Source organism: Suricata suricatta, chromosome 4 (genome assembly GCF_006229205.1).
Source record: "Suricata suricatta isolate VVHF042 chromosome 4, meerkat_22Aug2017_6uvM2_HiC, whole genome shotgun sequence".
Lineage (NCBI taxonomy): Eukaryota > Metazoa > Chordata > Mammalia > Carnivora > Herpestidae > Suricata > Suricata suricatta.
The window spans coordinates 108,836,033-108,850,850 of NC_043703.1; the positions used below are offsets into that span (position 1 = coordinate 108,836,033).

The 14,818-nt window shown below is 37.6% G+C and overlaps 1 protein-coding gene and 1 long non-coding RNA gene across 4 annotated transcripts in view; one reads left to right on the top strand and one right to left on the bottom strand.

Moving 5' to 3' along the window:
* Positions 1-2,619: 2,619 nt before the first annotated feature.
* On the bottom strand, positions 2,620-4,742 carry LOC115289884. Its single transcript, XR_003907855.1, has 2 exons — positions 4,559-4,742; positions 2,620-3,780 (listed from the first exon to the last, which is right to left on the bottom strand). It is a non-coding gene; the product is annotated as an uncharacterized LOC115289884 (long non-coding RNA).
* The window catches only part of AFTPH (aftiphilin), a 64,358-nt gene continuing 53,594 nt past the window's right edge, over positions 4,055-14,818 (top strand). The window contains exon 1 of one of the 3 annotated variants that reach the window (XM_029937475.1): positions 4,055-4,277. The gene's annotated coding sequence lies outside the window, so the exon portion shown is untranslated. The remainder of the gene's footprint in view (positions 4,278-14,818) is intronic. The other 2 variants (XM_029937473.1, XM_029937474.1) reach the window with 2 other exon arrangements.

Genomic DNA, 14,818 nt, shown 5'->3' on the forward strand with positions numbered 1-14,818 from the left:
ACATGAGCCTGTGCTTTGTCTCTCTTGCACGTGTGGGCGCTCAAAATAAATGAATAAAACTTTAAAAAGTAGGATCTGGTGTACTTAATATAGACCCAGAGGCTAGTACACTTGATTTATTGTTCCCGTCAGCTCTGACATACCAGTAGAGGCCCAAAATGCCAGTAGAAAGCTCTCCAGAAAACCAGTGTGGCTCCTGGAGTGATTTTAAGTTTGGGGGGAACAGTGGCTGACAACTGAGGGACCCTATAGGCTCTACAAGGACTGTGTGAGAATCAGGAGCAATAACCTACTTAAAAATATTCTGGAAAGTTGTACAAATCTAAAACATTAGGATTAGCACAATATGTCATGGAACTCTCCTTAGGATGCTGTTCACAATTCATGGTTTTAAACTAACTGGTTCTGGAAAAGCTGCTTTTTAACCATGAGAAAATGAATACAAAACATGTCAGAATTATATAACAAATACCCATATACCCTCTATTTAGAACTAAATGTAAATGGATTGATCTAAATATCTAATTGTACATCCTAAATAAACATAATTTTTGTCATTTATATATAAACAAAGCTGGAAAAAATGTAAATGGTTTGTCACATTTGCTTCAGATTTTCTTAAAGATATAAAGCATTGCAATTAAGATAAGTCCTATTTTCTGACCCATTCCATACTAGCCTCTAATAGAAATTTGCATATGTCATCCCAGGCCATATATTTTTGTTTTTTTTTAATTTATTTTTGATACAGAGAGAGACAGAGTATGAGAGGGGGAGGGTCAGAGAGAGAGAGAGAGGGAGACACAGAACCGGAAGCAGGCTCCAGGCTCTGAGCTAGCTGTCAGCCCAGAGCCTGACGCGGGGCTCGAACCCACGAACGTGAGATCTGACCTGAGCCGAGGTCGGACACTCAACCGACTGAGCCCCCCAGGCGCCCCCCAGGCCATATTTTTATGCTTTATAATAAATTTATATCCCAAGGTATTGGTTTATCTTAACTCATAAAATTCATATCATTTTTCCCATTCTTAAACTTCATTCACTTTTGTTTTTATAATCTAATTCTATTGATACCTATAGCTCTAGTTTAAGTGCTGAAAAGTAATCCATATGTGAACATCACTATTTGTCCACTAAAAAGTATTACTTAGCCATAAAGTGTTTAGTGAGTTATAAAATGAAATCCTAGGAAAACATGTGGATAAAAAGGACCCAGGGTTTCGTAAACTGAGGTTCATAGACCCTTTTCCATGAATGAGCTCTAGGAAGTTTAAGAAATTTGAAATGAAATTTGTGATGAGCAGTTTCTGCAGAAAGCCCCAAAGCTTTGACCATATTCTCAAAAAGATACATGTGCTACTTACTTGTCCTAAGAGTTGAGAACCTATAGTCTAGTTTCACTTTCTCATTTGACATATAAGAAGACTGAAGTCCATGGAGATTAAGTAATTTATATAAAATCATAATAGACCCTGTTCATAGACCGAGGTCTATGTTATTGCTTTTCCAGAAGGCTTTTCACATTTGGGGTTTTGTTTGTTGATTTCTTATACAATATTAAGGTCATTCAACTTTTAACCTACAAACTATAATTAAATCTTTTTTTCTAATTATCTGCTGTTGGCAAGGAGGTGGCAAAATTGATATATTTCTATATTACTGGTGGCATTGTGAATTGGTAAAGTCTTTTGGAAAATGAGATGACAAAGTGCCAAAAAACATTAATAGCCTTTTGGCCCATTTTACATTGAGAAAAAATATCCTAAAATTGCATACAATGTTCATCAGATTATTATTTGTAATGGTGGAAAATAAGTACTAATAGAATGGATAATTCAGCATATCCACTCCATTGAATACTATGCAGGCAATTAAAATTTAGGTTTTATAAAATGTTAAGCGATAGAAGGAAATCCTTACAACATAATTGGAAAAGGGGATATAAAATTGACTTATGATGACAACTTTGTAAAAAAAAAAAAAAAATCACAGGAAGAAAAACTAGAAGTAAAGACAATACATGATAGATGGTCATTTACTTTTTCTTGATGCAGAGTCTTAGGTAATGAAGTTATGGTCATAGTATTTGTCCACTTTTTAAAAATTATCACTAGATCTAAATGCACTGAATTTTCTTCCAAATGCAATGAATTTTAATAATGGTTTCCTACAGATTCATCAACTTAAAAAATATTCAAAATAAGGCTGTACTTTTGTACATTCTCATAGACCTTGGAATGCTGTCTTCAGAATCCTGTGTGAGACTACCAATTACAAGTTGGTTGATTACAAGTCAGCTGACCAAGGAGCTACTCAATTTCCATATTCAAAGTTGGACACTGATTTCTAAATTTTGTACTTACATGAACAGAATTTGCTTCTGCATTTACCTGACAAAAATCACCACTTTGTAGTCATATGTATGGATCAGGGAGATATTTTTCCAAAAGCAGGGTTTTCTTTTTAACGTTTTGATATTTAAATTTATCATTCCAACTTAAACATTCTGTTGGTGTAGGGTCTGCTTTAGGATTTTATCATATGCTCTTCTTATTCCAATATTTAGTAGAACTATCAAACTAAAACATGTTCATATAAAATCAATTTCCAGTCTCTACACACATGCCCACAAATATTTTTCTTTTTCTTGGCCAATAAACATTTATGGGGACGTACATAAATTGTTTTCAAGCTTGCACGCGAACTACACCAGCAGGGGGCGAAATACAATAGGAATTTGACAAGCCATAAAGATTTTTTTTTTCAGTGAGTGAGCAATAACAAAAAATCCAGTACCACCACAAAGCAATTGGTACTCCAACCTAAAGTGATGCGGTCTCCGTATTTCTTACAGCTACTGAGTTGTAAAAAGACAAATGCAGGTCTATTTAGCGCTCCAAGTTAATTTGTCTAGAATATTGCAGAGGCAGGATAAACCGTGATGGACTGCTTTTGTCCTTCTCTTCCCCCCGATTTGTATAATTCCTCCACTCAAGGGGGTGGACATTTCTCTGTGGCTGAGGGGGTGTTTTCCATCCTGTTTCTTTGCGGAGCTGCTGAGCTTAGCTGTTTTGGAACTATTTTAAATTACTCGTTACCGTTGCAGGTTTGGCAAAAGTGAGTAGAATGGGCACTCAGCAGGGCTCATGATTTGCAGGGTAGGTACTCCAGGCTCACCATCCCGGACGATAACAATAATCCTTGTAAGCCACTGCTATTTACAGTGGCCGGTGTTCTAACATTTATGAGAGGGAAAGGTTATAAAAACGCAAATAATCAACTGCTCAACACTAATGACAGAAAAAGAATCCATTATGATCCCTGCTAGAGAAATGCGTTAAGTTGATTTGATTTCTTTAGCTTCGCAGCAGGTATGAAAAATCACCATCATCTCCATCTGTGAGCAAAATTCCCAATTTTTTGTTGGTGGTCTTAAAGCCGCTCTGTCAGTCTTCACCGGGTGCTTTCCCTCTTTGTTGATTTATAACCATCTCTTCTTTGTTACTACCAGCTTCCTCTTCTGTCAGTTTAAATTAAAAAGAGGAAGGGACTTGGACGGGATGAAAAAGTCGTTTTCCGGGGCGAAAAGGGCAAGCTGATAAGGGGTCTCCAAGTAGGTTTTTGGTAAAGATATGGTTCTATATTGCAGTTTTACTTAGCAAGAGACTTAGTCCTGATTGAACGTTATCGTTAACCGGCTGAGGAGCACCTGTCTCTCGCCGGAGCGCTGCTTCAGAGGAAGGCTGCAGTAAGACGTCTTTCCCTGCAACATCTCGATGACTGCAAGGAAGTTAAAGGAAAGGGCAGCTTGCCCGCACCCAAAATGGCGGCCGGCGCTTTGCGCGGCCGCGCCTGCGCAGGGGTAAGCGTTCTGTGACACTAATTTCCCTGGAGTGTCCTCCCCCACCCGCCAACCTCCCTGCACCCACCAAGCGCCCGGCCCCGACCTAGCCACCTGCGCCCGGAAGTGACGTGTCGGCGGCAGCGGTTCCCCCGCTGCATGATGGGAGAGTGTGTGGAGTGGGCGGGGGGTCTCGGCGGAGGAGGAGGTGGAGGCGGCGGCGGCGGAAGAGGGCGGAGGGTAATGGGATGGGGGTCCCGCGACAGCGCTGAAACTCCGGGTGGGCGTCCATGGCGATACTTCGCTGACAGGGCTGTGAGCAGTCTGTCTTCCGCTCTCACCAGCTCCGCGTCGGACTAGCCGGTCCTTCCCCGGGGAGCCAGTTCCTCCCCGGGCCCCTGAGCCATGCCCATCGCGGCCGCCCCGAACGAGCCAGGTAAGCGCCACCGCTCCGCTCCTCCAGCGGTGCAGCGGGTACAAGGTGCGGGGACCCAGCCTAGCCCACCGGCCCGACCCTTGCCCGGGTTGGGAGCACCTGCCTGCCTCGGGGCCGGGGACTGCGGGTACGGGGACAGTGCCGGCTCTGCGGGCCTGCGGGCTCCGGACTTGGGCTCTGCCCTCTTCCGCGGCGGGTGCGGGGACGCCGGCGGCGCCCAAAGCTCACAGATCCCTCCCCGCTAACCCGGGCACCGTCTGGGGAAGTGTGAGCTTTCCCACCTCTCCGGCCACTGTCGGATCGCTCCGCGCCTCCGCTTCCACCTGCCCATAGCTCCGGCCGGCCGCTCCCTCTCTGGAGCTGTAGAGAAGTTTGGGGCTTTGCTCGGGCTTCCTCTTTTTCCCTCCCCCTTCCTCGTGACAGGTGTAAACACTGCCTGCTTCTCCCAGGCCCGAGGCCGGCTGCGACCGGAGTGTGGCTGCTCCCGAAGGTCTCTGAAGCAAGCGGATTTTGAATCCTCCAACTGGCAGAGGAGAGCCCCAAAGCCCATGCATACCTTCCTGAAAGGATCTCTTTTTGCTCCTCTCTTGTATTCCTCAAGAAATAATCTGCGTCTCCTCCCCAGGTTGCGTTCGCAAAGTTAAACCATTATTCTTTAAACTCCCAGTTTGGCAGGTGCAATGTCTTGCTTAGGCAGAGGGCAAGACTATAGGGTGAACGGTGGCAGGGTCTTTTCTCAGTACTTTTCAGGAAAGTAGTGAGAATGGCTAGATTTTTCTTACTGGTTAATGCAAGGTATAGCTTTGTTTCTCACTGAATCTTGTTTTGGGGTTGAAGAAAGGACTAACTCATACTTGTAAATATTTTAGTGAGGACATGGGAAGGGAGGGCAAATGAAACAAAAGCAGTGGCTCCGTTTCAAAGTTCTCACTTTAGGAGAAAAGTAAAACTTACATTTGAACTTTAATCTTTCCTCTTCACTGGCTTTCACGGAGTTCTCCAAGTTGGGGTTTTTTATTCGGGGTTTTTTTTTTCTTGGGGATTAGAGGGGGAGACAGTTTCATCATTGATGTTTACATTTGTTACACCTAGTAAACCTTTGAACACCGAAATATATGCCAAACTAGGGGAAACAAATGTCAACACTATTCATTCCGTTGATATAATTTGCACAGTTTATCTACATTTTATATGCTTTGCCAGCGTAATTGTTGGCTTTTGTAGTAGTCATTTTTAACTTCGCAGAAGTGTGTGTGTGTTCATGCAGGGTATTTATGGTAGTCCTGTAAATTTTGTTGAAGATGTTGCACGTGGATTAAAAGATCTTGTGTAAAATCTTTAGCCCAGTAAATAATACCTAGTAAATGCTCATTAGATCGAATTCTGCTATATACTAATTAGATATATTGATCTTCACGTGTTAGATATATTTCAGAACCTTTAGAAAATTCTTGTAAGAAATTAACTAGAATTCACATAAGATGCAGGGCATTTGTTTTCTGATTTTCCTGATTTTTGACCTAGAGATTATTATAAAAACCTATATCGAATGTGTCCATAATTGGATACTGTGTCCTTAATCATAGTGATAAAGACAACTGGATTCTGCAAATTTTATGAAAATTTTGTAATCTAGATGACTCCTACCATAAAGCATCATTTAAAATTTTAATTCATAATACTTAGAATTAGTTAAAAATTCAGAAAACAAGTGAAATTTGAGTATCAAATGTTTTATTTTCATGTGAAATCTAAAGTGCTTCCCTTAAGAGTCTAAAGTCTTGGAGTAGTGTTTCATTGAGGAATTACCCCTTCTCTCCTAACCCTATCCCCCCAAACTTCTAATAGGCCGTTGAGTATTTAGATATTTTTAAACTCATAAATTATTTTAATCAAATGTTTAGCCTGTTATTTAATGTTATCTACAATTTGTAAGTTAAATAAGGACTTTTTTTTAAGCATTTTCAGTTCCTCTTACTTAGGCTACTGAACCATTTCCAGCCTGAGCTTCATAAGTATTGATAGTTTTTACACAATTTGAAAAAATATCTGGCATTATGTGAGTTATATGTATATAAATTCAATAATTATTTTCACAGTGTATAATACATTCACAGGTCATTTTGCAACTTATGATAATTACTAACTCATATACACTATTTGCTATGAGTGAGATACTTTATGTATTTTATATAGAGTGTATTAACTCATTTGATCCTCATAACCCTGTAAACTCATAGGTGGCATTATCCCCGTTTTTTCAGAGAAGAAACAAGCACAAATGTTAAGCAGGTTACCTAAGTTCAAACAGCTGGTAACAGAGCCAAGATATTGATAGTTTTGCTTATCATGCTTATAAAGCTTTAATATAGTGTTTAAAATATGCAAAAGTATACAATATATTTTTGGGGAATCATGGGCTATATCACAAAAGCATAAAAACATTCATTGAAATGATAATTACCAAATGAGAATAAAAGTTACTGCTGAAGAACTGACTAGGGATAAAGGGTCTAGGAAGGGCCTATGGTTTTTCAACCGTAGCTTTACTGTCTTTAAATCTGAAGCCGATTTGATAAAAGTTAAGATTTAACACAGCTAGGTAGTGGGTACTTGATCATTCATTATATTTTTTCCTAAATTTTCTTGTGTGCTTGAAATCATAATAAAAGGTCAGGTTTTCATTTTAAAAGTTACTCTTTCAGCATTGTATATTTAAAAAGAGGGTAAGGCATTAAGTGTTATTTTGCTTTGACTTCCTTTTAAAATATAAGGAAGGTTCTAACTTGAAAATGTGTAAGTCAAGAAATCATTCCCCTCCCCAGTGTCTCTGAAGTAACCTCTCTTGCCTGAGCTCTCCTCTTATTGCTGCCATTCAGCTGCACAGCCCTGTGTCACACTCCTGGTTTTTTTGCCAGCCTTACCCTGGCTGGGGTAGGGGCTCATTGGTCTGGATTAAACCTCTTCCTTAGGAAAAGGAGAAAGTCAAACTGTACACTGGGGAGGAAGCAGAGAGGTGGGGAGTCCTTGCTCATTAGTTTGGGAGAAATGAAAAAAGGAAAATAGGTTTAATACTCTCTCCTTTCTTCCTCAACCACCACCATCCCTTTTTAGATAACTTAAGTAAACCTTGCAGAAATAAATTGCTAATGAATTAAAAGTTGTCTGTATGCTCAACTTAGAAGTACTGTTTTGGTGAATAGTTCCCAGAGGAAAATAAACTGGTAAAATAGAATAAATTTAGTGTAGTTTCTATTTATGTAAATACTTAAAATATGCCATAAACCATTTCAACTAAATAACACCATGGTATTTTCTTCATTTCATTCTTGAAGAATGAAGCCCTATTGTAAGTGCTAAGGACACCAAAATGAACAACTAAGAAAAACAGCCCTCACTGAACTTCATTTTCTTTGTGTGCACGTGTATGCACACATTTGTGTAGATGCATAGGAGTAAAAAAAAACAAACAAAAAAAAAGATGGCAGGTGATAAATATCATAGAGAAAAACATCTATTTGGAGGGATATGGGAGTTCAGACTTCTTGATGAAGAGCCAGGAGGGGCAGGTTTTTGGAGCTTGCTGTTTTATATAGGATGGGGTCAGAGAAAGCTGGAAGACCTGAAGGAGGTGAAGGGAATAAGGGGAAGAGTGGTAGAAGCAGAAGTATGCCTGGAATATTCAAAGAATTGCAAGGGGAAGAGCAGTATATGTGATCAGAGTTAGAGGGTGAGAGAGCTGTGTTGCAGGGCTTTGTAGAAATTCTAATGACTTTGGCTTTTACCGTGTGAGATGGGAAGCCATTGCTGGGCTTTTGAGTAGAGATGTGACATAATCTATGGTTTAAAAGGGTCAAGCTGGAGGGAAAAAAGGATCTGGCTGGCGGCTATACAGAAAATAAACTATAGGAGTTCAGGAGTGGAAGCGGGATCCCATTAGGAGGGGGTTATAGTAATACAGTCTTTGGAATCAGAACCTGTAGTAACTTGACCATTGCTAAATTCAAAAATAGTTTTTCCTCCCTCCTGAAAATTCAAGGCCCTCACAGCCTACTTTTCCAGCATACTGCCTACTTCCTTCACATATCCTACATTCTAACCAAACTCTATTATGTGACTTCCTGCTCTTTGATATTTGCCCCATACTGTATTTTTAGTGCCCACTGTTACCTCAATCAGTTAAAATCCTTCTCAGATTCTGTCTCCGTGAAGCTTTTTCTGGCTTTCACCGTTCTTCCTCTTCCCAGTCAGGTAAGATCTTTTCTCAGAATCCTTGTAACTACATGTTACTTTGTTTGCTGTTCATATTCTGGCTTGCATTAATTTTATTTGTCTTCTGTTGTTCCCTCTAATTAACCGTAATTTTCTTTAAGCTTGTGACTTTTTTTTTTTTTTTACTCATTTCTACCCCTTAAAGAACCCAACACAGTTTTGTATGTTGTAGATGTTCATAAATCCCAACTGTTAACAATTTAATGCAAATTTTTCCACACATTTTTACATATATAAATGTGCACTTTATACCAAAATGGAGTCTTACTGCACAGACTGTTTTGTAACTTGTTTTGCGTTAGTCAATTAAACTTCCCTTACCATTTCAGAAGATTTTCGTCAAAGCTAATGTACGAGACTGTAGTCAAATTCTTCTCCAGGTGACTCCGTGTCCCTTTACAGCTGATTTGCCCAAATCAGCAGCCACTCCATATTTTCCTGGTTATTAAAATTATGAAAGAAAAATGTTTATTATAGGATATTTGGAAAGTGTAGAAAAGTGTAAAGAAAACTCATCTGCCCCTTGATGGCAGGGACCCATCTGTTTTAATGCCTGCCACAGAGCAGCACTCAATAAATGTATGTTGAAAGGAAGACTATGTATCAAAATATTAGTCATCACACTACAAAGAGATAACTGAACATTTTGGATTACATTCGCCTTTGAGATTTTTTTTTTTAACATTTATTTTTTTGAGAGACAGATCATGAGCAGGGGAGGGGCAGAGAGAGAGGGACACACACAATCAGAAGCAGGCTCCAGGCTCTGAGCTGTCAGCACAGAGCCCAACATAGGGTTCGAACCCACGAACTGTGAGATCATGACCTGAGCCGAAGTTGGATGCTCAAATGACTGAGCCACCCAGGCGCTCCTCGCCTTTGAGTTTTGAGTGTCATAGACACATGTATGTATGAACCCTATTATATCTTGGTAAACAAGTTTGTAATATTTGACTTTGTTTTGGGTTATTTCCATAGGATTGAGTCCTAGAACTGGAGTTACTAAATCAAAGGGAAAACCAGTTGCTTTCCAAGAAGTTGTAATAAAATCATGCCTACAAGTAATGGCTGAAGGCGCCCCTCTTCCTTTAATCTCAGGTGATCAGTTTAATACACAGTTCTTAAAGTGGTTACCTGGGTTTTTAGTTTTGGACTTAGGCTTTTCAACAGTATGAAATAGTTGCCTAATTTAAACATTTTTGGAAAGGTTTAAATGGGAGATGTGTTTTTGTTTGATAGATTAAAATTGCTTAATATCATACTCTTTTTAAAATAACTGAATCTGTTAGCAAGCTATTTAAATGAAAGAAATACAATATTATCTTCTGGAACTATGTTCAGTGTGATAACCACTAGCCACATGTGTCACTTTTAATAAAACTAGTCCAAAGTAGACATGCTCTAAGTGTGAAAAGCACACAAGATCTCAAAATTAATGTTAAGATATAGATTTTAGATTGCTTACAGGTTAAAATAATACTTTGGATGCTTTGGGTTAAGCAAAGTATATTATTAATTTCATGTGCTTTTTAAATTGGCTACTGGGAAAATAATGGTATGTGTGGCTCATTGTATTTCAGTTGGGCCGTGCTGCCCAGGAGCAGGACATGGGCTTATTTTTATCTATGGGAAAAAAAACCCATAAGATTAACTTCAGTATTCTGGAAAGCAGTAAATGAGTTTTTAAAAATCAATTCTTACATTTCCATCTGTCAGTATGTTTTTCATGGGATACACAGTTTGCATAGTCATCTTTCAAATTATGTGATGATATACTTTACAAGTAGCAAGAGCTTTCAATATTATAAATAGTATTCAACAATTAGAAAATAGAAGTGGAGACCCCCATTTTACATGTGCAGCAAAAACATAAGAAATAAATACCTAGCAAGTTTAACAACAAATGTGAAAATCTTACATTGCTAACATTGAATTTTTATGTTAAGTAAAATTTAACAATTGTGTGTTTAGGTAATAGAGGACACCATTCCCAATTCACCTCTTATTCTTTAAATGTTACTTTAGGTGATACTTTTCTTTTTACGTTTGTTTTTGAGAGAACACAAGTGGGAGAGAAGCAGAGAGAGGGGGACAGAGGATCTGAAGCAGGCTCTGGGCTAACAGGTGAGCCCAATGTGAGAGACTCAAACTCATGAACCTTGAGGTAGGTCATGACCTGAGCTGAAGTCAGTTGCTCCCAGGACTGAGCCACCCAGGTGCCCCTACATGATAATTTTCAAAGAAGCAAGACTTCTAGGAGTAGTATCTTTAATATTTGCATGTATCTTAATGAGATCACAGTTGTTCAAAGAAGTGAAGTGAAGAATGTTTCTGCCTCACCCACCCTCCCAGGTAGATGTTTTTGTTGTTTTCTTAGTCATTGCTTATGTTTTATACTCTTTTCTATTTTGCTGTGGTTAATCATCTCCCATTTAATTGTTTATTGTTTGGATGCAGAAATGTTGACCTCAAGAATTTGTAAGTAAAACAAACACTTCTGCTACAGTGACACTCAAATTCTGAAGCGTTGATTTATTTTATTTTCTTAATGCTTTTGTTTTTAGTAGCTACTTACAAAGTAAAAAAACTTATATTAAGAGGTAAAGTATCTCGTTTTGCACCAAATATTTTTATTAGCATATTTGTTTCTTAAAAAAATCATACCAAGAGTTTCAGGTATCAAATTCAGATCTTACTGGAAGCCCGAATGAATACATATTCACTTCTTTTTACCTGTGTTTTAAGTCATCATTTCTTACTTCTTTGATATTTCAGACTCCTTTTTCTATCATAATGCACTAGCAAGTGATAGGTTTCTACTCCTTAGGGTTCAGAAGTTTACTTAAAACAAGTGCCAACTATACACCTAAATAAAAATTGATTTTAATCAAATTGCCAGGGACCTTGGTTTCTGGAAGTAGAGAAAAGTTTGTTATTGTTGCCATTTACATATTCATTTCTTAATCAACTGAAACTGATTGTTTAAACATGATTTTATTTTTTCCAAGAATTCTATAACATTGATATTATGTAATTATATCTATTTCAACTATTGCAGTAATTTGATCCTTTAAGGAAGTTTTCTGAGTGTCATTTTTAATAAAAGTATTGAAAATTTAGGTTGGGAACATTTTTTTTTAATCTTGAGTGTGACTTTTTTCTTTGTGATACTCTCAGTAAATATGCATGGCAGAACTTTAAAAAATGTTAACAATCAAACCATTATAAGTTAACGAAGACTTTGAGAAAAAGTACAATTTCATTGATTTACTTGTATCAGTGAGTTCAGCAATGAAGTTTACAGACGTTTATATTACCTTGAAAGTTATAAAGTCCAACGACATTCTGATTCTTTGGTATTTAATTCAGTGGTTCTCAATCTTTGCTAATAATCAGCATCATTTTTGAAACTTTTAAAAATGTAGATCTTTAGGTCCACCGGTTCTAAAAAAAAAAAAAAAAAAAAAAATTACAGAACTAAGACTGAGAAACATTGGTTTATAGGTTTCTAGAGGAGAAAAACATGGAAACAAATTTGACTTCGGTGAATGTAATAAAAAAATAGATATATAAAGAGGGATTAATTGATTCAGAAAGGTAACCTAACCTAATGAAAAGAACACTGGCTTTAATGTTAGAGCCGTACTTTCCATACTTACCCTTTATGAGACCTTGAGCAGATTATTTGACTTCTCTGAGCCTCTGTTTTCTCCTCTATAAAATGGATGGTTGAGGTTGAATTGAATAGTGTATGAATAGCACCTTGCATTGTACCTATGACATAATTTGATAAATATTGGTGATCTCGCTTCACAGAAAACTTAATGCCTGAATAGGTTTTGGAGGTGTAGTAGTAAATAGGCTCTTCAAACAGGTAAGAATAGGAAATTAGAAGAAATGACTGGTGACAGTGGAGGACCAGGGAGTAGTTTGTCTGGATGCAGGAAAGCGAGAGTATCTTAGCCATGGAAAAGATCAGAATTTCAAGTAGACTCTAGTAATCCTGGCGAAAAATCATGAGACCCTATTGGTCATGGGATTTTTAAAACAAATATAATAAATAACAAAGATTTAATTTGTGGGAGGGAGGTGGCAGAGTGGGGAGCAGTCAGGGCTATCACTCTCATTTCGAGACTTAGAATTCAGAACATTTATAGGAACAAGTAGCTGCTGTTCTTTGAGTACAGGTTGACTTCAGTTTGGGAATTGGAGAATACCAGGTATCTTTGGGACAATCAAAGATCTACAGAAAGACATTTGGGTAGACCGATCTGGAGGTTGGGCAGCCTGTAGATAGAGAGAGAGGTTTCAGTGCTATGAACATATAAAAACAAAAGGTGGGTGAGATCTTTCTGGGATAAGAATATGGGGTGGCCGAGGCCTGGGAAACACAGAAATTTAAGAGGAAAGCAGAAAAAAAAGCAGATCTATTGAAGGAGGAGAAAGTATATCCTAGGCAAGAGGACAATCCAGAGAAAATGCCTTTCTGAAACTTTTTTTCACTTAAATGTGTTTAAGACACCTTTTCCTATTAGTAATGTAGCTTTATCTTTTTTTTAATGGCTGTACTTTTAATTTACCCTACTCTTCATTGATAAATATTTATTTTCAGTTGCTTCTTAAAGCAATGCAAGAATTAACATTTGTGTGGAACGATCTTTGTGTACTTGAATGCTTCTTTGGGATACGTTCTTGTAGATGAAATTTAGTCCAAAAATATACATTAAAATTTGTAGTGTATTGCAGAGTTGCCTGGAGTATGAACCAACAGGTACTCCTACCAACAGTATCTTTAATTTTATCCTTAGAGTGGCTTGCTTCCTAGATTGAGGGTATTATGAATTTGAAAAATACTTTTTAATACTTTAATGCAAACTTCTGTGAAGAGAAAAGGAACACTTTCATTTTATCAAATTACTTGGTTCATTCCAACAATGTAATTTAAGAATGCATTTTGTCCTTGTACGTACCAGATCAAGGAGAAGTTCTTGGTTTTAAAAGAAGTTCTGTTCCCTGCTTTTATATGCTGGAAGCAGTAATGGGATTTAGAGAAAGTGGATCAGAAGGAAGGAGAATGATCGTATTTTTGTGAGGGGGGGGGATCAAACCTTGAACAAAATTGATGCGTGCAAACAGTTCTTATGGTAAATGTACGTTACTAATACAAATTCTGTGCTAAGATTTTGCAAAGAGGGATTTTGAAATGTTTTTCTTGTATCAAACTTTAAGCAATGGCTATAAGACTGTAAAAGGAGTTATTTCTATCAAACTGATTAGAGGAGAATTGATGTCTTAGAAAATACCCAGAATAGAAATACTGCAGAAGTTTTAAGTCACCTTAAATTGTACTGCTTATGTGTTCTCATGATAAATATGTACAGATTTCAAATTTTATTAATTACTGGACATTGTTCATAATGTCTATATGGAAGGACTTAACCTTTTCCTTACCCCAGTGTACTAATTATAGTATTTAGGGGAAATTGTTGGTTTTGGTCACTTTCTCTAAATTCTTCAGTGTCCTTTTTGGGTTTTTTTTGTTTTTACTTAGGCTTATGACCTATTTGTGGTTTGTAAATTTAAGTTTGTAAAATCAAGTTAGGGAATTATGACCAGCTTTTATGATAAAATGAAATAGAACTAAATATATCAAGAGTACCCAGAAAGTAAGGGTAAGTACTGTTTGGTGAAGTTTTTTTTTCTTAATGTGTATGTGCACTTGTTGGGTCATCCTGCAAAATATATTTCTTCTGTGGGTGATGGGAGGAAAAGTTTAAAATTCTGCTTTATATGACAGACTTATTCTCAAGTCATTTCAAACCAAAAGTATAATAGTATATTGCAAATAATAAATGTTATCTTTTTTTTTTTTAATTGTTCCCCTTTAGCCTTTCTACCTCTCAGGAGAAAGTAAAACTTTAAACCAAGAAACAACACCATTAAAAGGTCAACCACCTAGAATTTGTTTGCTATGGGAATTCCTTCCATAGTTTCCATGAAGGTTATCAGTCCAGGTAGACCTACTTGTGGCATTACCTGTATATACTACACACATGTATACTCTTGAGCACTCTTTTGGAATGTGTTTATATGTGACTTTTCACATTTCATGTAAAGTTTCTATTTTAAAATAATTCACCCCAAGAATGTCATTGTTATTATCTGTGGATGATTTATGAGTTTTTAAGCCTGGTTCATTGTCTTGTTCTTCTGTTGCCTCACATGTTTCTAGGTTATCTTTTCTCCAATTGATAGGTGGTCAGAGAACA